The sequence below is a fragment of the Schistocerca serialis genome, chromosome 1, assembly GCF_023864345.2.
Source record: "Schistocerca serialis cubense isolate TAMUIC-IGC-003099 chromosome 1, iqSchSeri2.2, whole genome shotgun sequence".
NCBI lineage: Eukaryota > Metazoa > Arthropoda > Insecta > Orthoptera > Acrididae > Schistocerca > Schistocerca serialis.
The window spans coordinates 912,184,087-912,210,918 of NC_064638.1; the positions used below are offsets into that span (position 1 = coordinate 912,184,087).

Here is a 26,832-nt window from a genome sequence, read left to right on the forward strand (position 1 = left end):
CATCATCGTCCAGGTAGCCGTGTTCAATAAGTGTAGTAAGTGGAAAACAGTTTCAAATCTATCCGTGCACAGTATTGATAACTTTGTCTCTCTTAATATGACTGTCAGGACTGTTTGTAGCTGACAACAGTGTCAGGCCCCCGTCACCTGACGCCAGGTGTGTGAATATGAACTCTGTGTTAAAGGAGAATGCTAGAAACCTCTGAGTTGTGCAATAAGAAAAGCTTGTCTAACTGTTTCGCGCCACAAATCTTGCAGTTCAAGGTGTTTCCAGAGATCTCGCAACAATGAGTGCCCGGCACCTTTCTAGATTGCAAGACCGATGGCTGTCAATGTTTTTTTAACGATAGCTTAACGTTGTTCACAGGAACAGTGACTACGTATCAGCAGAAATGCCTCTGCTCACTGAAAACTCACGTTCAGCAGTGCAACCCTACAGTAAAGCATCGAAATAGCTTTCGGAAGACATTTACAAACAGATTTACTGAAAAATTCTGTATTTCAATTGCCATAATTTCTAAATTAAAAAACCTAACAATACAGCTGGGTATTTTGTGTCATTCTTGAGACACGTCTCTTCTGAACTCTTTGACGAAAGCTGACCATTTCAATCAAATCCTCTTCCATATCAATTATAGACAAATGTCATACAACACTTAATCTAACTCTTGTTACCTTAGTGTCTCAAATAGCGTAAGGCTACCACCGTATTATAATTACTTTTCAGTTTGAGATAATGTCCTCTGAACCGACTTTAAACACTAATGAAAGATCATGTATTGGAACTCAGCGTTACTAATCTGAAGCAAGAGCTTACGTAAAATTCAGCTGAGTTGTTATGAGAGCCGTGTCATTCTATACATGTTGATTGCGAAAGCGAGCCGTCAGTTTTCAACAGCCAGCTACAAGCGCAGCAAAGTTGCGGACTGCCAGTTCTAGTGGTCTACATTGATGCTCTGGAGATAACATTGCTTTCACTCTCAAACATTTCGTCTGGGGCAAAATTACGGAACAGCTGGAAGAGCCTGCGCGATAACTAGCGTGATAACGGCAAGATTTCACGCTGAGCCAAGGGTTGTCAACGGGCTGTAAATGCAAAATGTGTGTGTTTTCTTCATCGAATGTTAAAACGTTTTTACTACAGGATTAACGAGCCACACCAGGGATTTATAAATATATTGGATTGACAACAGCAGCGCACGTTTCACTGTGAGCACTTAAGTCTTGGTTCGGTGCATTGTTGGACTACTGAGAAGCTGTAGTCCATTTTCATGAGCATCCTCATGGAACCGTTGCGAGATTATCATTCAACTGCGTAAGGCTTCGTAAAAGCAAGTTTAGAATTTATCATCTGGCCGATGTCAAAGTCGTTGCAGATGGAATAATCGATTTGTCTGGAAAGGATGTTAGAGGAATTAGCTCGCAATCCTGTGGAAAGACCTTTTCTGGCTTTCGCCTCCATTGGAATTAAGAGCAATCACGGAACCACAAACTTAGAAAAATCATGGTGAGCGGCTGGGGATTAGAAAGGCGTTCCTCCCAAACTAAAGGCACTTGCTTACCCAGTGCACCTCTCCGTTGTAATCACACTTTGTTGCGACTAAGTGGTACGTAGAACGTTAGCGGTCAATGTTGCTTCAGGTTATGAGATTATTTGTGGAAATATCGAGTAATCTGACATACTGAAAATTAGAACTTGTCACTACTTACTCTGGGCCTTTTATTTTTACGTACGCTTTACATCCAACACTGAGGGTTTTTTTTTAGCTTCTAATCTCCGACTCCACCACAGAATTGAACCTCCTCATGTGCATCTCCCAGTGCTAAGCGTTCTTTGAGGCTTTAGCAGATGTCTCATTAAACTGTCGCTTTATATGTGCTGATTTTTCATGGCTTCTTTCATCTCTTGATCTTCCTAGTACCTCTTCGTTTGGCTCTAGTAGCCATGAACTTTATTCACATGCTTTACATCTTAGCTGAGCGAAGATGCAGTAGCCGACGCATGAAGTCAAATGAAGTGAGGTACGAAAAGTAGATGTTACTCCAGTTTCAATCATCGTAAGACATTATGCCAAGTGAATGGTAGTGTAATATGATGGGCTGCTATGACATGCAGGATTAACCTCGGACCAGCGCGCCAAGACTCACTTTTGTTCGTTAAATTACTAAAAGTGTAATTCAGATTCTGTGTAAAGAAGTAGAGATGAATATCACAACACTAAGGGACCATTACATAGTCTAAACTTCATTCTACACTCCTGGAAATGGAAAAAAGAACACATTGACACCGGTGTGTCAGACCCACCATACTTGCTCCGGACACTATGAGAGGGCTGTACAAGCAATGATCACACGCACGGCACAGCGGACACACCAGGAACCGCGGTGTTGGCCGTCGAATGGCGCTAGCTGCGCAGCATTTGTGCACCGCCGCCGTCAGTGTCAGCCAGTTTGCCGTGGCATACGGAGCTCCATCGCAGTCTTTAACACTGGTAGCATGCCGCGACAGCGTGGACGTGAACCGTATGTGCAGTTGACGGACTTTGAGCGAGGGCGTATAGTGGGCATGCGGGAGGCCGGGTGGACGTACCGCCGAATTGCTCAACACGTGGGGCGTGAGGTCTCCACAGTACATCGATGTTGTCGCCAGTGGTCGGCGGAAGGTGCACGTGCCCGTCGACCTGGGACCGGACCGCAGCGACGCACGGATGCACGCCAAGACCCTAGGATCCTACGCAGTGCCGTAGGGGACCGCACCGCCACTTCCCAGCAAATTAGGGACACTGTTGCTCCTGGGGTATCGGCGAGGACCATTCGCAACCGTCTCCATGAAGCTGGGCTACGGTCCCGCACACCGTTAGGCCGTCTTCCGCTCACGCCCCAACATCGTGCAGCCCGCCTCCAGTGGTGTCGCGACAGGCGTGAATGGAGGGACGAATGGATACGTGTCGTCTTCAGCGATGAGAGTCGCTTCTGCCTTGGTGCCAATGATGGTCGTATGCGTGTTTGGCGCCGTGCAGGTGAGCGCCACAATCAGGACTGCATATGACCGAGGCACACAGGGCCAACACCCGGCATCATGGTGTGGGGAGCGATCTCCTACACTGGCCGTACACCACTGGTGATCGTCGAGCGGACACTGAATAGTGCACGGTACATCCAAACCGTCATCGAACCCATCGTTCTACCATTCCTAGACCGGCAAGGGAACTTGCTGTTCCAACAGGACAATGCACGTCCGCATGTATCCCGTGCCACCCAACGTGCTCTAGAAGGTGTAAGTCAACTACCCTGGCCAGCAAGATCTCCGGATCTGTCCCCCATTGAGCATGTTTGGGACTGGATGAAGCGTCATCTCACGCGGTCTGCACGTCCAGCACGAACGCTGGTCCAACTGAGGCGCCAGGTGGAAATGGCATGGCAAGCCGTTCCACAGGACTACATCCAGCATCTCTACGATCGTCTCCATGGGAGAATAGCAGCCTGCATTGCTGCGAAAGGTGGATATACACTGTACTAGTGCCGACATTGTGCATGCTCTGTTGCCTGTGTCTATGTGCCTGTGGTTCTGTCAGTGTGATCATGTGATGTATCTGACCCCAGGAATGTGTCAATAAAGTTTCCCCTTCCTGGGACAATGAATTCACGGTGTTCTTATTTCAATTTCCAGGAGTGTAGTTTAAGTTTTTGGAGAACAGTAACGACATAGAGCCTCATTATTCGTGTGTGCCGAATGACCGCCCAGTGAGGTGGTTTGTGCTACTCAGGACAGTTGTTGAGGAGGGGTCTAATAGTAAAGTTGCTAGAATTTCAGTACGCGTCCTATATCAAGCAATCGCGACCAAGGCAGATAGTAATGGCGTTTAGAAACAATAGCCTGATTTATGAGATACTAATGTTCATCTGTGTAAATGTGTAATGTTCATCTGTGTAAAAGGATTATATTTGTGTATAATAAGAGACCTATCCCCACGCCACACTTCATTTAACCTTATTGTTATTATTAAGCTATATATTAGACTATTCTTTCCAGGACTGGTGAAATGTTAGTGTGAAGTCTCCGAAGGACGTCAATGTTTCACAATCTCGGGACATTGCTTGTTTTCTGGGGGCGGCAGCTCATAAAGGCTTAGACCACATACCTGTAGTACGGAGAAACCACCTAAATGGCGTTTTAAAGTCTGAACTGTATTAAGAGGTTTTCTTTTCTGTTCTGGGAAGTTATGACTTTTTTCATTTCTTTCAGTTTTTGTCTTTGTTCAGTGTTTCCTTAATCCGTTTGCATTTTTCTGTTGATAGCTTTCATTTTGATGAAAGTATGTCCTTACGAATCACATTACAGCAAGCTCTCCATGCCTAGATACTTGTCATTTATAATTCGTTTAACCTTACAAAAACTTGTGTTACAGTCAATGAAATTGCCGCGAAATTGTTGAAATTCTCTTTCCTTTTGCAAAGAAAGTTCCATAAAATGGCTTCATTACAGCTCCCCTTGAAATTAACTGAAGCCGTTCCTTTCTTGAAGCATTTACTAATCAGTTAGCTGACCACAAGAATGTGCTAGTTTGTGGTGTTTGCATAAACTACACATCCTGCGATCATTTCTAACAGCTCAACATTTTCATTCAAATCTGGAACATTTGCACCTTCCTAATCAGTGCAATTCTCAAACATTACTCCCATCTCTGAAACAATCACTTCAACTCCCTTGTTGTCGCATCAGTTCCCTGTAAAGAATAAGCGTCTTGCTTCTCAGACGACAACGGTTCTACAGCTGTATTTCGAGTTTCCGCGAATATATTGGTACCTGAAGTACCAAATTCTCTCTCATTCTTGCATGTGCTACCTGACAGGATTTTGTATGCATCCACAGCAGTGTGTGTTCTTAACGTTTTGTCTACTAGTAATTTGATTAGTTGGTAATATACTTATCTCTAAAATATATTTCTTTGGGATAGTTTCACTTTCGTGTTCCAATATTTATCTCATTATTAGGCTCATTACTACGTCCTAAATCAGCACTGGAGAATGGTAGACTGAGTTGGAACTCGAAGGAATATTCAACAACTCATTTTCCACATACCTTTTACACTCCAAATCAAAATTTACTGAGCAAATAGGAGCATTTTCACTCGAAAATGAATCAGCACGTTTGATTTGATTTTAACAGGTGAGCTGAAACAGCTTAGGTCTAACCCGTCACTGCCCGCACCGAAACTAGGTTTATTGTGCGGTATCGCTCCCTATATATCTAGTAAAGCCAACCAGTGCCCTTAAATAGTGCAAGGCGTCCCTCTACCAGTTGTTTGTTAGAAAATTTCTTCAGGTCTAGTTGCCCCGAAGATTCTTTATCTTTTACTCTCTAATGCCATGCGTTCAAAGATTAGGTGTGATGCAGTTTCTTCACCCTCATCAGAGATCCTACATTTAGGGTCCTCTTCCATTATACCCATTGTGTGTAGGTTCCCACGGCCGGTCATCAGTCCAGTCATGAGCTTGATCTCTTTCCTGTTCAGTCCCAGGATTACAGAGCTTCTTTTAAAACATGGCTTGGGCATCATTACCTTACCATGTTTTTGTTTATGGACCTTGGTCCAATATCCTACGTGCTGTTTCCTAAGCCAGTTCCGTAGTTCTAATTTGATCATAGCCTTGGTGATTGTCAAGATAGGTTCCGGTCCAATAAATGGAGTTGTTGCCCCGATCCTAGCCAATCTATCGGCTTGTTCATTGCCACAGATCCCTGAGTGGCCAGGGACCCACACTAGGTACACCCTATTGCTTCCCCTAGCTCCACCAGAGCTCTGTGGCAATCTGCAACAATCTTAGATCTTGTTGCAGGAGCTGCCAATGATTTCAGGGCTGCCTGGCTGTCTGAACAGATGTAGATGCTACGGTCATTGTAGCACCTACTCATATTCTCCTCCACACATGCCCTGATTGCAGTAATTTCGGCTTGGAATACAGAGGCCAGTTTCCCTAGAGAGATACTGCTCTCCAGTGTTGGCTGAACCCTGTAGATCCCTGCCCCAGCGCCTTGATCTGTTTTCGACCCATCGGTGAACCAAATGATGTCCCCCGTACGGTGTCTGTTTTCTCCCACTGCTACCTACTTCCAATTATTATATTGTAAGGCTTGTCGAAGCAGTTAGGAGTTATTATATAACCAGCGGGTATTTCCCCAGCCATACCTGTATGTACCTCACTCACTATGTTAGTGTGTGATTCTGGATATCCAAGAAGGACCCGTTTACAAGCATTTATCCATTTTCATGTCGTCGCATTGTTTTTGGGAAATATATGAAACTTGATTCCTAACTTGTCTGGTGTGGTTAGTTCAACTGAAGATCGCGCAGCAAACCATTATTCTTCATTTAAAAAGTTACTCTAAAAATCCCTCAATACATCAATAATTACGGTGCGACTTTGTGCTCAATTGCCAGCCACTAATAAAAATTCACTACGCCATAAATGCAATTACAACACAATACATTACAGCAGTTTAGGACTACTGAGTGCGGGCTGGGTTCACTCTGACGTCAGCGGGCGCTGCTACTGCGCATACATCTCGTGATCTACACCGTGTATTCTGATGTTCATTGTGTGTACCAGTTGGTTAGTTTCACACGCACCAGGTCACATCGCATCTAACTTACATTTCAACATTGTGCAAAAAAAAACGGGGAACAAAGGAGACTGAAGTGCTGACTTCAGTTCTGGGCTACAGTAGGGCTGTGAAACCTCCGAAGCGCTTGCAGCACTTAGAACCGGCGGCTCTGTTCCGGCTCGGCTCGGCTCAGCCTGCTGCGCCGGGGACTGCCCCAATTGCACACGTACTGCCCGTGGCAGCAGCAGCGGCAGCGGCAGGTCGCCGCGACCCGCCCCGCCGGCGGCCAACTTTCAAACCCCGCCGACCGACCCACATACTGGACGACCGGCTCCACAGCTGACTGCGCCGCGGCGCAATCCATCAGGCCGGGGGCTACAGCGCCTCGCGTCAGCGGGACCTACTCAACACACTGACGCTTCCAGATCTTCCCCTCGCTCAGCCTCTTTCTCCCACTTCTCGCATCAATGTCCGAGTCCCATTCCAAAATTAAGGACTGGTGGTCAATATTTAAGTGGACAAGTTTCACAAATGCACCACTGTCTACAGACCCTTTATGAAACTACTGCAGTGCTGATTTGATGCAGTAGTCGTTTTCGAGTCGGCGAGAGCAGATCGCAATGGCTGAGACCATCTTAGATCCCGCTAGTTGTGGAGTCCGCAAGGTGATGTTTTTTGCTGTAAAAAGGGTCTTCAGCTACTGAAATCTGTCTTGAGTTATGCCTGGTGTATGGACCTGATTAATGAGTGACAAGCACGTTCGAGAATGGTGTCGAGAATTAACAAATGTTCGCGGTGAACAGTGCAGTGGCAGGTCTAGTATTCAGACCGATCACATCATTGATCAAGTGAACCGAAAACTTCGAAGTGATCCAACATTCCAAAATGTTGCTGTAACCTCAATTTACAAGACTGTCACTGACCAACTTGTACGAGGTGCATTCAAGTTCTAAGGGTCCGATTTTTTTTCTCCGGACTGGAAAGAGATAGAAACATGCGCATTGTTTTAAAATGAGGCTGCGTTCATTGTCAATACGTCCCAGAGATGGCAGCACCGTACGGCAGATGGAATTTTACCGCCAGCGGCGAGAATGAGAACTGTTTTAAATACTTAAAATGGCGACGTTTTTCTTACTTTAACAGCGTGCAATCATTCGTTTTCTGAATTTGCGTGGTGTGAAACCAATTGAAATTCATCGACAGTTGAAGGAGACATGTGGTGATGGAGTTATGGATGTGTCTAAAGTGCATTCGTGGGTGTGACAGTTTAACGAAGGCAGAATATCGTGTGACAACAAACCGAAACAACCTCAGGCTCGCACAGAGCCGGTCTGACGACATGATTGAGAAAGTGGAGAGAATTGTTTTGGGGGATCGCCGAATGACTGTTGAACAGATCGCCTCCAGAGTTGGCATTTCTGTGGGTTCTGTGCACACAATCCTGCATGACGACCTGAAAATGCGAAAAGTGTCATCCAGGTGGGTGCCATGAATGCTGACGGACTACCACATGGCTGCCCGTGTGGCATGTTGCCAAGCAATATTGATGCGCAACAACAGCATGAATGGGACTTTCTTTTCGTCGGTTGTGACAATGGATGAGACGTCGATGTCATTTTTCAATCCAGAAACAAAGCGCCAATCAGCTCAATGGAAGCACACAGATTCACCGCCACCAAAAAAATTTCGGGTACCCGCCAGTGCTGAAAAAATGATGGTGTCCATGTTCTGGGACAGCGAGGGCGTAATCCTTACCCATTGCGTTCCGAAGGGCACTACGGTAACAGGTGCATCCTACGAAAATGTTTTGAAGAACAAATTCCTTCCTGCACTGCAACAAAAACGTCCGGGAAGGGCTGCGCGTGTGCTGTTTCGCCAAGAAACGCACCCGCAAACCGAGCTAACGTTACACAACAGTTTCTTCGTGATTATAACTTTGAAGTGATTCCTCATGCTCCCTACTCACCTGACCTGGCTCCTAGTGACTTTTGGCTTTTTCCAACAATGAAAGACACTCTCCGTAGCCGCACATTCCCCAGCCGTGCTGCTATTGCCTCAGCGATTTTCCAGTGGTCAAAACAGACTACTAAAGAAGCCTTCGCCGCTGCCATGGAATCATGGCGTCAGTGTTGTGAAAAATGTGTGTGTATGAGGGCGATTACGTCGAGAAGTAACGCCAGTTTCATCGATTTCGGGTGAGTAGTTAATTAGAAAAAAAATCGGAGGCCTTAGAACTTGAATGCACCTCGTATATCACATTGTGCGAGGTAGGTTCCAAAAATTGTCACTGATTAGCACCAAGAACTCTCAACTCACCTCGGTTTTTGGAGCGCTGCAGCCAAGACAGAGATGATGCGTTCTCACACATTGTTCAGGACGACGAGACGTGGCTATGTTACACCAACGCAGAACATAAACAACAGTCACTACAAGACGGCCATTCAAGTTCATCCAAACCAAGAAAGTTTAAGCAACATCCTTCCTCGAATCGATAAAGGATGGCTACCGTACTTTGGGACGAAAATGGTGTTCTTCTGATTGATTTCACGGACCGTGGGTCAACAATTACAGCCGATTTGTACTGTGAAACGCTAAGCAAACACACGTGCGACCCAAATTAGACGCCGCGGCAACTGTCGTTCTGCACTGCCCTCCTCCACGACGACACACACCCTCATATCGCTGATAAAACCAAGGAGAAGATTCAAGATTTTTCGTTGTGAACTTTTTGTCACCTTCCGTTCAATACCTATCTTGCACAAAGCTGTAATTTCCTCTTCTTGCATTTGAGAAAGTGGCTGGGTGAACAAAGATTTCAAAACTATGATGATCTCAAGAAAGAATGGCATTACCAATACGTTCAATTCCCCGACGGCAGACTTCTATGTTTGTGGGTTATAAGAGCTGGTGCAGCGTTACAGAAAGTGTATAAACGTGAAAGCCGGTTACGTCGAAGAGTAAAATAGATATGGTATGCATTAATGATGATGTTTGGTTTTTCACACTCCAATTTTTTACGCAGGCCAATCTAGCCACTATCACGAATTGTTTGTTATGATGATTATGATGATGAAATGATGTGGACAACACAAACACGCAGTCTCCGGACAGAGAAAATCTCCAACCCGGCCGGGAATCGAACCCATGACCCCGTGATCCAGGGGCAGCAACGCTAGCCACTAGACCACGAGCTTCGGACAGTATGCATTAAAATATTAGTCAATAGAAACCTTTTCCCTGGGCTTTTTTAATGGCAACACGAACCTTACTTTTGCAATACGCCTCGTACTTGCTAGAAGCTAGCAACACAGACAGTATCTGTCAAATAACACAGTGAGACCGACACTTTAAGAACTTTCAATTCGTGTGACGTATGTGGCAGAAGCATGTGCTGTTCTGAGCGATTATAGACACATTTCAAGAAAGAAATACAGAAGTTTTTACTCTTCTGAGAGGAACAGAACTTAAACCTCGGTAATCGCTAACGTCACTGAGTCGTTTTAGACCCAGCATCATAGGAGGTAGTTTCCTTGCACTGACCTTTTCAAAAACAGACACTGTCTTATGGGAAACCGCAATCACTGGTTATACAATGTTAATTATAATCCGTCTTGATTGCAAAAATGTTTATTTACATGACCGATTTCGGTTCCTCTAGAATCATCTTCAGATATACAATTTCGGTTACAGGAGTAACCCGTCCACACACAACAACCTTCACATGCTGCGTCACATGCATGTGAAGGTGGTTGTGTGATGCAATTGCTTTTTATTCTTCTGTTCCAGTTGTTTACGTACATTCTGTGAAACTACAAATGTACTCTCTAAGTTTGCTACTTTCAAATAAACGAAGCGAGAGCGGACTGCCAATAAAACATTGTTTACTACAGTACAAAAACTGGCACAACCACGACTCGAACCTGGGACCCCTTGTACGACAAATTAACGCTCTACTGATTCCCCCACGGGAATTCTTCACGACAGACGCTCACGGTAATGTTTTTCTTGCGTTCCGTTCTTCGAGTGTTACTACTTGCCGCTTACGCACGTTCTCCCGGATAAGAGCACAAAGTATAGCGAAGCTTTGGATGATGTTCTGTCGATATACAACTTTTGATGCCAATCTGACTGGCATCTGGAGGTTAGTACATGTAAACCAGTGTGAACACCTGATAGAGGTAAGAAGGCCATGTTCTCGAGTCCTACGGCGAGAACTGTAGCTGCTGCAGTGCCCCCATACATGGAGTCTCGTGTATTACCCTCAATCATGTACAGACAAAACAATCGTGAACAATTGCTACTTACGTCTAGTATTATTTCACTTAAGTCCTTTCATCATTAATGGTAATCTCCATTATTTTTAAAAACTGTATGTTGTTGGATAGCACCTTGCTTTCTTCAATCCCGTCTTTCCTTGCCCTCTATCTTTTCTGCTCTAGGTGACTCTTCTCATTAACTCTTTGTTTTCTAAATAGTGGCGCTGTGTTGGTTCACGAGGCTATGCAAATCAGTGTTTATAAATTAATGGAACAATTTTGTTAACCTACTGTGGATTTTAACAATAAATGGATTCTACGATTCCTTCTCAAGTTTCGATATTTTGCATCATTCAGGAAGCGAAAAAGTATAAAATTACGGTTTAATGTTCCTAATGTCTCTGACGGGTTACTCGAATATAATCTAAGATCGAACATGAGACCTGCCCGTGTAGTGCGCGCGTTAAAACCTGGCTTCTGAGATTCTGGGAGGATCATCATCTCCGTAATGAATACGACCGTCGGATTAACAACGAGGGCTGTTATGCTAGTTAGCCTGGATGTGGTATTCAGGCGTTTGCCACATCCGTGAATACCGCGCTGGTACCTACGAGCCGCCTCAGTCACACGATTCGCCAACATTTAGAAACTGTACGCACACTTTCACAAGTGATAACATTAGACGCAGACAGATGTGGCATAGGAATTCTGTCCCAGAAAAGGGTGGGGTGGGAGGAGGAGGGTGACGAGACGAATGCCATCCGGTCACACTCTACACTTCAGTCGCCAAACCCAGACTAACAGGCTGAACCCGTGGTGAAACGGGATAAAGTCATCAAAAAGAAGACATTAAGGTCAAAAGTGAGAATCAATTCTATTCTATCGCTTGCGCCTTGTCCCGCAGCTACGCAGGATCGGCCATGGTTAATCGAATTTGCATGTTAAGGTTAAGTGGTGGCCGGATGCCCTTCCTGCCGCCACACCCCAGACGGAATTAGTGTACCCCAAGTGTCCGTGTCTAGTGGAATCCATGAAATAGAGTGAATGTGTGCAGATGGCTGCGAGCTGTGTAACTGAGGCGGAACTTGGGGACCAGCCCGGTTTTCTCCGAGCGGGATGTGGAAAACCGCCTAAAAACCACATCCAGGCTGGCCGGCACACCGGCTCTCGTCGTCAATCCGCCAGGCGGATTCGATCCGGGGCCGGCGCGCCTACCCGAGTCCAGGAAGCAGCGCGTTAGTGCTTTCGGCTACCCTGGCGGGTCGAGAGAGCTTCTTTTCAAATACCAGCCTCAATTAAGAAATCAGCATTGTGACATCTTTCAAATCTTAGGCGAGAGTCGATACAGGAAATTATCCCAGCTGCGTCACGCCGTCGACTCAATGAAGATGCGACAATACACAGTACTTTTTCAAGTATGCGGCTGGTTTTATCACGTTCTAGGATACAGAATCAAGTGCTTTCAAAATGGTTCAAATGGCTCTGAGCACTATGGGACTCAACATCTGAGGTCATCAGTCCCCTAGAACTGAGAACTACTTAAACCTAACTAACCTAAGGACATTACACACATCCATGCCTGAGGCAGGATTCGAGCCTGCGACCGTAGCGGTCGCGCGGTTCCAGACTGTAGCGCCTAGAACCGCTCGGCCACTCCGGCCGGCTCAAGTGCTTTATCTGGAATAAAGTAGCGTTCATAAGAAGCAAGTGCTTAGTCAGATTCTCTTACGAATGCATAATAGGAGCACCCACGTTCTCCATATATACAAACAATTGTCCATGTTTCATTTGCTCAATAGTAATGTTTGAAGAAGTGAAGTATTGTTTATGATTTTCTTTGAATATGGATCCACAGTTGCTGGAAATTTTTGAAATGACTGCAGACAGCCTGAAAAGGAACTGCTTGGTTTATTGTTGACATTCAACAATTTCGGTCTTAAATCGGTATCAAGTACCGTATTTACAAAATGAAAGATCTAACAGAATCTTAAAATGCCTTAAGGACAAAATTTTACAACAGTACGATAAATTATTCAAGGAACTGACTGTTTCGTAATGGTCTGGAGTCATTTCAGGAATGAAAACATTATCGCTGGATATATAAGGAAATTTAGTTTCATTTTCACAAAAGTCTCGTGCTTCACCTTGGACGTGTTTAAATTCATAATAAGGCACGTAAATAATGGAGGCAAAAAGTCGCATAACATTGAATTAATCTCTCAGATTGAACTACGCAGTTAAATATAAAACGATACGACGCCAAACGTTCAGTTAGAATTAGTTATCGTGTTGATTGATTGATTCTGATTTCAGCATACTGTGTTGGGATATTTGGGCTAAGACATTAACAAATGCAGTGCAAGAATTCATTGGTAACTACGCTAGCATCTGCAGGAAACAAACCGAGCGAGGTGGCGCACTGGTCAGCATATCGGACTCTTTCGCGAGGACGACGGTTCAAACCCGCGTAGGGCAACCAGATATAGGTTTTCCTTGACTTCCCTAAGTTGCTCCAGGCAAATGCCGGGATGGTTCCTTTGAAATGGCACGGCCGATTTCCTTCCCCATCCTTGACACAATCAGAGCTTGTGCTATGTCTCTGATGACCTCGATGTCGACGGGACGTTAAACCTAATTCCTTCCTTCATTCCTTCCTTCCATCCTTCCTGCAGGAAATATTTCTTCTTTACTTTCTACCGTAAATTTTCCATTCATTTCGCTGAAGATATTCCAGTTAATTATGCGTTCTCTAAAAGAGTTAGGATTCGCTGTTCTGCACCTTCACCCACTTTACGATTTATTTTGTTCCTCACAAGAATGCTTAATATAATGTATCCCACACCTGTAAATATATATTGCATCTTTTAATATACTAGAATACCTGCAGTCTCGATACTGAAAGTTGCCTTATCCTGTATTTATTAAGTTGCTACATGTTGAGTCTATGAAAAGAGCTATCTTAATTTGAAATATATGTTTGTCACTTCCACACAGCATCTAAAACTTCTATCTAAATTTAACATTTATTTCTGGAGGAAGTTAACATCCTGTGGACACCTAGTGCAAGCTCCGACCGGAGAGGGATGGGGAATGCGTCCACCAGTGGCTACGCTCAATGAACCACTCCACCACCTCAGTCACGGGAAGCACGAGAAACCTAAACCAGAATGGCAGACCGAAGTTCGAATGTAGCAACCGCCGCGCCACGTCGCCCGGCTGCTTTACTTTGAGGAACCATGTGATACTATGTATTATTGATAAGACTGGCAAACTGATTGATTAGAGGTGTCAGAATTGAATCTTTTAACTTTGTCAGAATTTCTTAAAATTCATCATAGGCACAGAGTAACTGCAAGTAAAATTTACGATCGAAATCTATCTGGGGCTATTACGTTCCTTGGGCAACGGCCTTGCCGCAGTGGATACACCGGTTCCCGTGAGATCACTGAAGTTAAGCGTTGTCGGGCGTGGTCGGCACCATCCAGGCCGCCATCCGCTGTTGCCATTTTTCGAGGTGCACTCTGCCTCATGATACCAATTGAGGAGCTACTTGACCAAATAGTAGTGGCTTCGGTCAAGAATACCATCATAACGACCCGGAGGGCGGTGTGCTGACCCCACGCCCCTCCTATCCGCATCCTCCTCTGAGGATGACACGGCGGTCGGATGGTCCCGGTAGGCCACTCGTGGCCTGAAGACTGAGTGCTATTATGTTCCTTAGTGACAGTTGGAAACAAAATCAACTTTTCCTGGCCTCTTAGTACGCATGCTACCAGCTGGATGCATCTTTCGGAGTTTTGGATGTAATCCGTCAAATTCTGCCACAGAAGATATCATTTTAAACAGTATATAATCAGAAAAGAAACCAAATTTCGACAGTTTTCCATGAAGGATATTAAACTTGTACCGTCGACGGCTACTCTTGGGTTATTCAAGTTAAAGTTAGTTTAAATCCGTTCTGTGCTCATTTTGTAGATGGGTGCGTCCTTTGAGATTGGTACTTCATTACCAAATCCATTTCTTGTCTGGCAGGAGGAACTAAGCTTTGCTGCATATGACAATTTAATATCATACGTACTGGCAAATAAAAATTGTTAACTCTTTATTCATAACCTCTTTAGAAAACTACCAACGCGTGGTCTAATAGATCGTGGGGTTCCGGGTTCGATTCCCGGAATGATTAGAGATTTTCTTCGTCGTGGACTGGATGTTCGTGTTATTTCGTCTAATGTTCATCGACACGCAAACAGCGGACGTGTCGTCAAACAGGTAGACGTTTTCATTTTAGTTGTAAGTTTAACATAGATTTCTTTCGGTATTAAAATCATGTGAATAGATTCCAAATATAAAATTCTGAGTAACGAGACTTCCGATTGATTCACTGGACAATAGCTACGTCATATGGAGCAGTTACGTCTGGCATCTAATATCAAGTTACCACGAGAAATTGGAAAACCAGAATAAAATACTGATCGGCGGTCAAACACTGTCCGGTGTCTGACCAGACATTATCAACCGGTGATAAACAGCGCCGTACCTTCGACGCATCTACACTGCTTTGTAATACAAAGCGCAACGCGGAAACGAGTCCCGGATTACAGCTTCATTATTTCTTACAGCTAAAACCACGCTATCGTTAAGGAACAATGCCGTTCTTCGTGCCATAGAAGTGGCGGCAGCAGTAACTACATCGTTTCCGTTTGTTCCCTGCTAAGTTACGTAGCAGCTTCCATGAAATACTGTTACCATTCGGTATGAAGCACTCTCATAGTCTGTATCTGAAGGAAGGTGGTATTCAAAAGGCATTTCAGCTGAGAGGAACGAAACAAAAAATGCGTCATGGCTTTGTTGGAAAATCATGACGAAATCACCCAGAATTGGATTTATGTTTCCCTCGAAAACCAGGATTGGCGAAGTAGTTACCACACTCCATCAGAATGGAGAAGCCACAGTGCCACATCCTTCCGCCAGGCATTTTCTTCACCCATATGTTATGACAATTTATGGAAACAACATCAATGTTCTCTTCTGTACTACAAAAAAAAAATTAGCCTTACAGTTACGACCATCGTAGGTGTACTGTTCCTCAGTATGTACTTTTACTGAAAAATGAAGTATTTAGACTGCTTTAGTAACTTTATGCGCTATTAACAGTCCTGCCCGACAGGTTATGTCTTCCCTGGTTGCACAGGAAAATACATTGACATAGTGTTCACACACAGTGGTCAGAGACTCTGTAAAGCTAATAATGTTGCAAGCTACCTTTTGCTGAGAAATAAGCGTTAAAAAATCGATACGTTGCGCCGTTTCCGAGTCATTAGCACTGAAGTTGGCCAGTCAAGGCGTTGCGCCCCCAAATTCAAGCGACCCGCCAGAGACTGTGTCAACAAAAGATATCTTTTAGTTTCCTAAACCCGAACAATTAAGTGCTAATTAAATCGGAAACGACGCAACGTATCTAATTTTTTCTTAATTATTTCTCAGCAAGACCTGCTCTGTAACACCCTTACAAGCTTTTCAGACTGTTTCTGTCCATTATGCGTTCTATACTTTTAGCAGGGATCAGAAATTCATCCACTGATAAGCTTCGCCCGATTAAAGCTATGTGGCTTGCCGGAATGGTTATAACCCGTAACCTTTTCATTTCGTGGGCAAATGCTCTGCTGAGTCATGTATCCAGGAGCATCTCACGGCCCGTCCTCACAGCTTTACTTCCACCAGCAGCTCATCTCCTACCCTCCAAACTTCACGGAAACTCTTCTGGACGACAGGATATTGCGGAGAAATGGGTTAGTTAGAGCCCAGAAGATTACTGCGTCGTTCAGTCTGCAGCAAAGTCAGGGCTGTTTTGAAACTTCCTGTTAAATTAAAACTGGGTACCGCTAAGAGGTTACGGATTTATTCTGGAAACAAATGTCTAGATTGCGGCTAAACCATTTCGTCACATGTTATTTCTTCTACTAGTGCGAATCGAGTGAAGTTTACAAGAAAACTTCTGTTAAGTTTCAGAAGCATACCCGTACTGATGGAAGTACATCTATGAGGGCAGGTCGTGAGTCATGCTTGGATAGCTCAGCCTGCAAGGCAGCTCTGCAAGTTCGGTCAGGGGACTAGCCGCCTCTGTAATAAATGTTCTCATCGGTAGAATTTGAATGTCGTCATTCGACCACTAACAAAAAATCTACGAAGAAACATCGAAATAAAGACCAAAACGTCCCGGTACAGCACACTATTTTAATCTGTGAATCTCAAATCAGTGCATATTCCGCTAAAGAGTGAAAGATTCACTCTGGAATCTATCCATCACTGGAAATTTTCGCCTAGCCCGTTTTTCGAATGTTTCTTCAACAGCTATGTATGTATCTTGAACGCTGTGAGATTCTCCAATGAGAATCTCTTGTCATTCTTCTGGTTGGACACCATTCCAGCGAGCTGTATTTTTATTCTGCACTATTTTGCGGGGCCCATTTTCAAAGGCATCTATAAACAGTAGTGAAGTTGGCATGTGCATTTCGAGGACATCTAAAATCAAAGGCAGGCACTACGCATTGATTCATCCTATGATTCAGAGAGCACAGTGATACAATTAAAAACATCGAGGAGCTTCACGACACTTTTAGCACAGCTGAAATTTAGTCATCGGAAGTTGAACAAACATTTCTATGGGATCAGCGGAGAGGAAGAAGATCCAAACCACACATTTCTGCAATGTCCTCGGATCACTTACCACAAACATACTTTGAAGTAATCTTCGGGCTCTGTCATCAGTTCCCAAGCAGCCTCCAAACGTTGTCACCGTCCAACGACATGGAAAGTATAAAATCCTGTCGGAATTCGTCAACAGTGCCAAGACCCCGTTACAGCTTCCTGCGCTGCTAATATAATGCTATTGGTACTTAGCATGCCAGGGGAAGACTAAAGCACAACTGACTATATTCCCATGCAGCAGAATGTGAAACATTCATATGTACTTTATGTCTAAATATTTTTGTGTGCGTGTGCAGTACCTGTGTATCCTGTGTTATATTTTCGTAATATTTTTACTCAATTCAGGATACAGTGGTTGTAAAATTTGTTTTATGTCGAAATCTGTTCTTTGTTAAGCCTGGGTGACTTCATACCAGGGTAAGACAGACTTATGTCTACTGCGAATTGTCAATAAAAACTGCTGTGTAACATTTCCGGTGTTGAGAGGTCTTTATGGGCACGTATCGAAGACAGTACTAGAAGCAGAAGTGCAGAATAAAACAACATTCCGGTAGAATAATGTCCTTCAGAATCTCTTGTTTTTCGTATCAGATAAAAGCCAACAAAAGTCAATCTTAAACGTCGATGGTTGAGATAGTGTATAAATGTTAGCAAGATGTATTTCCTAGGTGTAACTAGAACTGTTGCTGCTGCTGCCCAGTTTGTGTCATCATGGGCTAAACACCATTAGCCGAACTCACGAAAATAGAAATTCTCCCGTACAGCGATGTAAACAGGACGCCAACTGCCCTCCGCTATCTAGCAGGCGATGCCGGTGAAAACTTCCGTCAGCGGTGCAACGCTAGCATGCCTAACGCTTCAATTTAATATTACTCAACTGGCCATTGCACGCTGCTGGATTTGTGCAATCCAAGAGAACGAAAGCCTAGTACGGTAGCTCAGTATCACATTAAGGTTTCATAAAATTCTTTCAACGGGTGTGTGTCAAAACTGCTCACTGCCAGTGAACGAAGCCGACATGATGCTAAATGTCAATCCCAGCCCGGTGCGCGAGATGGAACACCGCAAGCCCGCGAGGACCGATCTTACTCGCCTGTAACCGTTTTGCATACAATGAGCACTTTATTACTCATGCAAACAAGCGTATCTCAAGCCCACAATTTTTTTTCTGCCATCGTTGCAGCTTTCACGCCAAGCTCAGCTTGCAGCTGCTTTATAGCGGACCAAAAATTAACATATCGTAAAAATATTCCGTTCAGCATTTTTTTTTGTACGATAATGCAGAAAACCTATTATTACAATTTTAAAGACTCTGATTTTACCAAATAACTAAAACAATTCTTTAAGAGCTTTCCTTTATTCTGGTACTAATTCGTCCTTTTAATCTATGATAAAAAAACAGGTCGAAGGCATGTTATATAATACTGAACCCTCTTGTTCAAGCAAACATGTTAGGTTACCCTGTTGATATTTACACAATATTGTATGGAATGACACTGTTCTAGAGTTTATTTGGGCTGTAATATTTGTGACTGCATATCTAAGCCCACAAAAGCCAACGTGAACACATTTTATTATTGTTTTTGTAGGCTTCATTATTGCCATTACATGACAGCTCAACTGACTTTGTGCTAGAACACCTCGTGCGCCAAGTACCGGCGACGAGAGAGTAGAAAAAGCTGTTTCCTGGAATCTCATTACCTTGCGGAAATAAGTTCTGGTCTAAAGCGTTCGTTATGAGGGTTGTCAGCTGTTTACGGCCAGTCGATACAGATTGGGAAAAGGTAACTTTAATTTCTGCGGGGCTCCAAAAGCCGAGTTTGCTGCCTCGAATCACGGGCGTGGTTGTTGGATTTAAATGTGCCTTTACTCGGATTAAGACTCAGATGAGACAACGAAAATACGTGCAGTGAATACGTGTTTAAGGGGTATGTCATCGAAATAATACAGACTGTAGCATATGCTGTATTCAAACATCACGAATCTAATCTCACTAAATGAATTAAACTCTAAACAGAAGATCTCTGGGCAGTAGTTTCAACAGTGCAGGAAATCACTGTTTCGCAGATTTAATATTCTCGTATCTTCTGCTCATAATCAGTCTGTCACGTCTGCTATGAGTCTGAAGGGTCGGGTTCGAACCGAACTCATTGGCGATCGAAGGCTGTGAGCACCAAAATCTTAAAACTGTAGCTGTCAGAGTATTTTCTCTTGCCAATGTGAACGCTACCATTAATAGTGCAGTAACTGCACTCCTGCCGGAAAAGCTAGAGAAGGTGTAGCCGATTAAGCTTGTCAACATAGGTCGTTTACACAGAAACGATCGTTATTTACATTTTTATATCTGCACACAATACATTTCTTTGAGTGCGTTGTCAATGTTCATAATCAGTGTGTATTTCAAGTTTTGACGTTTGGTTGTAAGACATGGAAGATTACTGCCATTAAAAAACCGAGTCTGGATAGCAAGCAATTGAGAGAGATTGGTGAAATAGTAGTGGGTGGAGCAAACGGTCGCGAATTGATGGCCTAAGGAGCAAGGAAGTTCACTGCTTGACAACATAAGCAGATATCTAAAAAAACAGCCTCCAGCAAGATAGGTCTATGTCCTTAGACAACATCCAAGAGCAAGTTGTATGTCAGCAGCCTGAAGATTGTAATGTGTCTAGACGTACGGAGGCTTCTATTCATGAGTGAATATGAAATGTTTGATTATGATATGATAAGCGAACATATCCTCCTCACTTTGTAATACTTCTCATTGCGACACTTGAGCTTGTTGAGCCAAATACGATGGTTGGAACTTTAATAGTGGCAACTATTTATTTATAGCTCGTACAAAATAAATACGTGTTTAAAAGTTTTACTGACCATCAAAGTAGTCACCAGCATTGTGTGTAGCCCGTTGACAGTGATGCGGAAGTCGTATGATCCCCTTAGCAGTGCCAGTTGTGTTGACAGTTCGAGCGGCGCTGTCTATTCCCCGACGAATTTGTAGCAGTTCTGAAGCGAATGCCGTGAAGTGTTTCCTTCAGTTTAGATATAAGAGGGCTTAAGTCAGGGGAGTGCAGTAGGTGGAACAGCACTTAGCAGCCCCATCAGTCAAACAAATCAGTAACAGCTTGCACTGTACGTGCTTGAGCATTGTCCTGCAAAATGATGGTCAGGTCCTGCAGAAAGTGTCATCACTTCTGTCGCTATGCTGTTCACTTTTGGAACACAACCTACGACCAGCTTAGAGACAGAAGTGATAACACTTTCTGCAGGACCTGACCATCATTTTGCAGGACAATGCTCAAGCACGTACAGTGCAAGCTGTTACTGATTTGTTTGACTGATGGGGCTGCTAAGTGCTGTTCCACCTACTGCACTCCCCTGACTTAAGCCCTCTTATATCTAAACTGAAGGAAACACTTCACGGCATTCGCTTCAGAACTGCTACAAATTCGTCGGGGAATAGACAGCGCCGCTCGAACTGTCAACACAACTGGCACTGCTAAGGGGATCATACGACTTTCGCATCACTGTCAACGGGCTACACACAATGCTGGTGACTACTTTGATGGTCAGTAAAACTTTTAAACACGTATTTATTTTGTACGAGCTATAAATAAATAGTTGCCACTATTAAAGTTCCAACCCTCGTATTATAGCATGGTTTGAAACGTAAATTCACATTCCCCATCCGAAGAACTACACATACGTTAACCTGTTGCACAAGATAAAACACGATTGTCGTTAGTAAAGCAGCGTAGGGATGCGTTTCTCAGTACAGGCACATCGCCACACAGTGTTCCCAGGTTCTAGACCTATAATAGCACATCTGCAAATACACAACAACAGCCTCACAGCATGGATGAGGGACATCACCGCACCGACAGCTGGATGTCCGGTCGATACTATTGACAAGGTGCAACTTGCGCGTGTGACTTACGTATTGTAGCGCGAGTGTAGCTGGCGGCTCGGACTGGAGTGCGCGCAGAGAGGCGTGTTGCGCGGCGAGCCCTCGCGTCAGCTGTGCCGGTGTAACTGAACCTGCCGCACAACAATCCTTCCCGCGACGCCACTCAGGCGACCGCTGCGCCCAGGGGAGGGGGCAGCCGCGCGCTCATTGGTCCGCTGTGAGAGCGGCGCAACGGCCGCGGGTTCGAGCCTCGTCGCTTGCAGTCATCTACAACACTGGGTTCGACACACGACCAGTGTCTGTGGCACTTGCATAGCTGAAGGACCCTATACACGACCAATTTCGTGGCAGCATGGGCACAAGACCGTTAATCCGTTAATCGTTAAATAACAAAGTTAAAGAGGCGTGTACACCTGCGCATCTTGCGGCTCATCGCCGTGCGGCTGTGCTTGCCCAACATGCAAGTAGAGGCACGCGTGTATGCGCATGCATCTTTCTCAGCTTGTGCGCATGAGTGATCCCACTCCCACCCAGATTCTTCGCCCACATCGCCACGCTACAATGGCAAAACGATGGCGCACACACGTCGACTATTCAGCAATCCTTCTCAAACAATATTACGGAAACTACCGGGTGCAAACTTTTGATTCATCTGTTACTTATAGCTGTATGTAGCAGCATCAAGAAGAACTACATGTCTTTTCGTTAATGGTCATAGTTCTCGCCGTATTGACGGATTACGTATATCACCATACGAAATTCGAATAGTTTGCAGTGAAAAATAGGGGTCACTATGAGTTTGCGTTTGGTGCATTTTCATCATATGTTTCTTGTGTCAAATGTAGTTGATATATTGCATTTTTCTTTAGACTTCAGAGAAAGGCTATATCCTTCTGCAATCATGAGAAAATGTATCACACTTCCACCCACGCACTCAACGGTAAGGCTATAGTGAATTATTCAGGTCATCCATCGCATTTCGTAAACAGTTCAAAACACCGAAAAAGAGTTTTTAGTCAATGGAAGAAACTTCAAATTTTTTAAGTGGGATATTTTTTTTCATTCATTTCGAATACTAACATCATTTTATATAACATCCATCAAATACTTGCTGAGTAACATATATCTAATCACTACTTTTACGGGGCTGGCCGCAGTGGACGAGCGGTTCTAGGCGCTTCAGTCTGGAGCCGCGCGACTGCTACGGTCGCAGGTTCGAATCCTGCCTCGAGCATGGATGTGTGTGATGTCCTTAGGTTAGTTAGGTTTGAGTAGTTCTAAGTTCTAGGGGACTGATGACCTCAGATATTAAGTCCTATTGTGCTCAGAGCCATTTGAACCATTTTTTGAACTACTTTTACGAAAAATGCGCATCACAAATATATATTCTCAGTTATCTTTATCATATAAAAGATTTTTAATCAAAATGTTTATTTCGAAAATATCTATTTGCTAACAATATTCTAAAAAATATCGGTAGTTAAGAAGTTGTTTTGCATTGAAGTCTGGAATTTTCCATGCAGTATGTAATTAGAAACAAGAAGAGATGAATTTTACATTTTAATGGTACATGTATTCGAATTAAGTTTAAGAAATATGAAATAAAAAAGACCTTGGCAATGTCTGAATCAATAATCCATTGATTACACATTAACCATTCTCCAACGCTACCGAGTGAGCCACGTTGTCTGGCGTACAAATGGCGTACGTTGTTTGCATGTTATACTTATTTGTCAGGGACCGTTGGCAACGATTTCTATTAATTTTTTCTTTATGATCGGCAGAATTGACGAACTGCAAACATGGAAAGGAACAATAATACTCCACAAATAGATTTGGTTCTCATTAGCTCAATCAGCCATGGTGCTAACACAACCACGTGCAAGAAATTGACTCATTCATCTGTCATTTACAAACAGACAAATAAACGGAGAGAACTGCGGACATGCGCACGACTGTTGCACGTGCCTCCCGCACTCCTGCGCCTGCGCACGGGAGCCGGTGCGCATACATCAGAGGCATGCGTAACTTAGCGCTGCTGCATGCGCTTCCTTGCCTCTACGTGCAATGGCCGCATGCGCCTAGTGGACAGCGGAAGGCGCACAGGTGTTCATGCACCTTAACTTTTCGAGTAATGGATTAACTTTTAAGATAACTTTAAAAACGTTAGCGGATTCCTTAACTTTGGTTGATTTCTTTAGAGTCCGTTAATGGCTCATTAGGCACCTACTACTTGTGACTAAAATTACGCCGCGCCTCCCACGGAATCCATGTTCTACGAGCTTGGGTCATCTAGGTGTGTGACTGCGCCGGGGTGAGCGCGATTAGTGTAAATAATTGAGTACGAATATGGTGTTACTTGTTGTTTATTTACTGAGTTTGCATGAAGTGCTACTTTTGTTGGTTCATTGTTTTAAACTAGATCATGTAACTGGATTCTAGCTATACAACTGATGAAAATCCGTGGCACATTTAAGTAATTGTGTTAATTTTGTATCCAGATCGGGAGAACAAATACTTTTCGATTATAAATTGTGCTTGCCTAAAAAATCAACAATTAGGGCTCATCCTTAACAATTTGAAACATGTAAGAAAAGCACATGGAACGATGTATGTACGGCTTTCACCGAGCTAGGTGGCGCAATGGTTAGGCACTGGACTCGCATTCGGGAGGACGACGGTTCAATCCCGCGTCCGGCCATCCTGATTTAGGTTTTCCGTGATTTCCCTAAATCACTCCAGGCAAATGCCGGGATGGTTCCTTTGAAAGGGCACGGCCGACTTCCTTCCCCATCTTTCCCTAATCCGATGAGACCGATGACCACGCTGTCAGATCTCCTTCCCCAAACCAACCAACCAACCTATGTACGGCTTTAAGAAATATTGACGGCAGAGTCCGACGAGGAGAGCCAAAAAGAAACATGAAACTTGGCCATTCAGATATCAACAGCGGATGCAGGAGCAGTAATCCGCTCAAAAGAATACTACAGAGAAGCACTGGAGAGCCTTTTGGCATTGTAGCGGTGTGTCTTAAACTAGTATAGACTAATGCATAACAAACATTTTGTTACGAACATGATTCATTTATGTCCTCGAAGTCCCACCTGAACTTCCCTCCAAAACTTTTTTATTTAAGCGACAGTAATACGTTTGATTCAGTAGCTCCTTTTGCGTACACCTACAACATAAACGTTACTATCACGAGTTAATCGTTAACTTTAACTACCGATAAATCTCATGTAAAGTAATGCTATAATCAACTTTTGTGGTCCTGTCCTCCTCAGTTGCGCGTAATACTACGGTATATTGATAATTTTCACTTATGGACCGTCTGACAGCAACAGAATAAAACACAATTTTAGTGCCATACGCGTTTCGCCTTTATTTTCTGCAAGGCATCATCAGTGGCAGGTTGCGTAGACAGTTTCTTACATATTACGCTCCTGTTGCATTTTTGGTGTTATTCTTCTTCCTATGAGCGCCAATTAGCTGTTTTTTCCGCATTCCACAGCACTATGCATTGAACGCTTGTTTTAATGCAATGCAATGTCTACGCAACCTGCCACTGATGATGCCTTGCAGAAAATAAAGGCGAAACGCGTATGGCACTAAAATTGTGTTTTATTCAGTTGCTGTCAGACGGTCCATAAGTGAAAATTATCAATATACCGTAGTAATGCTATAATGTTTAACGAAGTTAACTTTTTTAGAACGGATTGACTTTTAGCGAAGTTATCTTTGGTCTAACGTGCTACGCAGCCTACACACGTCCCGACCGCTTGCTCTCAGCCAGTGTATGCGCCGCCCTGTTGTGATTTGTTCATCTGAAGTTCACTGGATTTATATTCCAAGAGGAGGTGCCTTGGGTGTTTTAGAGGTAAAAAGGCGTAAAAATGCAGAGACAAAGCTGTGGGCAAAGAAATGACTAATAAAGAAATAAAATTCAACCACGCTCTGGAGCCGGGAGACGATTATTATCGCAACTATCTAAGATCGGATTACTCATGCATCTCTAAGCTGCTGAACACCACCAGACCATTCTTAACGGAAAAGAACACAACCATGGGAGAGGCTGTAAGCTGTGAGGAGAGGGTGTTAACTATATTTCGATTTCTGGCCATTGGCAGAAGCTAAGACGACCTCAGATCCGGTGCTGTTGTATCCCCACAATTATTAACTACAATTATTCCCGAAACCTGCAGCATGATGTGTAGGTGACTGAGGAAATACATCACGGTAGAGTACAATAAATAAAACAAAACACGTCCACTTAAACGTTATTAATTTATTACTAGATGTAGCATAAAATATGACCGGTAAGTTCCTTTGAAATTCGAAGAAGAAAGACTACACACACTAGTGGCGCACATTATCTAATAAATACAACAACAGATACATAAGAAGAGAGCTTCGATATAGCTGGACTTTTTTTAAACGCTTGTAACAATGAAGTAAGTATCTTTTATGAATTAACGTCCATTGAATGCCGACATTTTGATTTTTATATTTTATTTGTGATATACATGGGAAATAAAACCTAAAAACGGAAATGCACAAGGTCAGCGGACTTGTATTCTCTCTATGTGCCACACGAAACCATTACGGATTTATTATAAAGATGCTACGGTCGCAGGTTCTAATCCTGCCTCTGGCATGGATGTGTGTAGTGTCCTTAGGTTTAAGTAGTCCTAAGTCTTAGGGGACTGATGACCTCAGATATTGTCCCATAGTGCTTAGAGCAATTATAAAGATGAAAAAAGTGCTTCATTTCTTGTATCTATATTGCTATAGTCCTCGCATGACGTGTGCCACAAACATCTGCATTCTTTTAAATTCTCCAAAAACTCTGTCCTTGAAGTTTCGTCAGCCTGGCACCTGTTCTGTATGTTAGAACAGCATTTAACCCCGCGTGCAGCGACAAAAGACGAACCGTTGTCGAGCGGTTGGCATAACGGTTCTGCACACGACATGTTGGGTGAAGTGGTGAGGGGGTCGGGTGTTGGGTGGTCCCATCCGCTTGACATCCCAACTAGGAAATTTAGTCGGTCGCTCAGTCAAAATGCTTAATAACGTCCAGTTTGTCGGTCGCTCGGTCGTTTGGCTGGTGCGCGTGTAGGGTGTAGGGCCATTAACATAACTGGCGCCTAGTCCGAACTTAAACTTTGCTGCCCCTCCTCCCACCTCTCTTTTGGTCTAATTTTCATACTCTGTTTACTGACGACAAAATACGGCTTCACAATGAAATATATACATTTCGAGAATTATTTTTCGCACGAAACATTTCAAAATATGGAACAACACGCTGTCCAAAGTCGCAGTGCTTGCAGCAATAATACCATTTCTTTCCAGCTGTTTCA

At 43.8% G+C, this 26,832-nt stretch overlaps 1 protein-coding gene across 1 annotated transcript in view; it reads right to left on the reverse strand.

Moving 5' to 3' along the window:
* The window catches only part of LOC126412102 (major facilitator superfamily domain-containing protein 6-like), a 329,018-nt gene extending 307,412 nt beyond the window's left edge, over window positions 1-21,606 (reverse strand). Inside the window, exon 1 of the mRNA XM_050081535.1 lies at window positions 21,506-21,606. The gene's annotated coding sequence lies outside the window, so the exon portion shown is untranslated. The remainder of the gene's footprint in view (window positions 1-21,505) is intronic.
* Window positions 21,607-26,832: the final 5,226 nt, after the last annotated feature.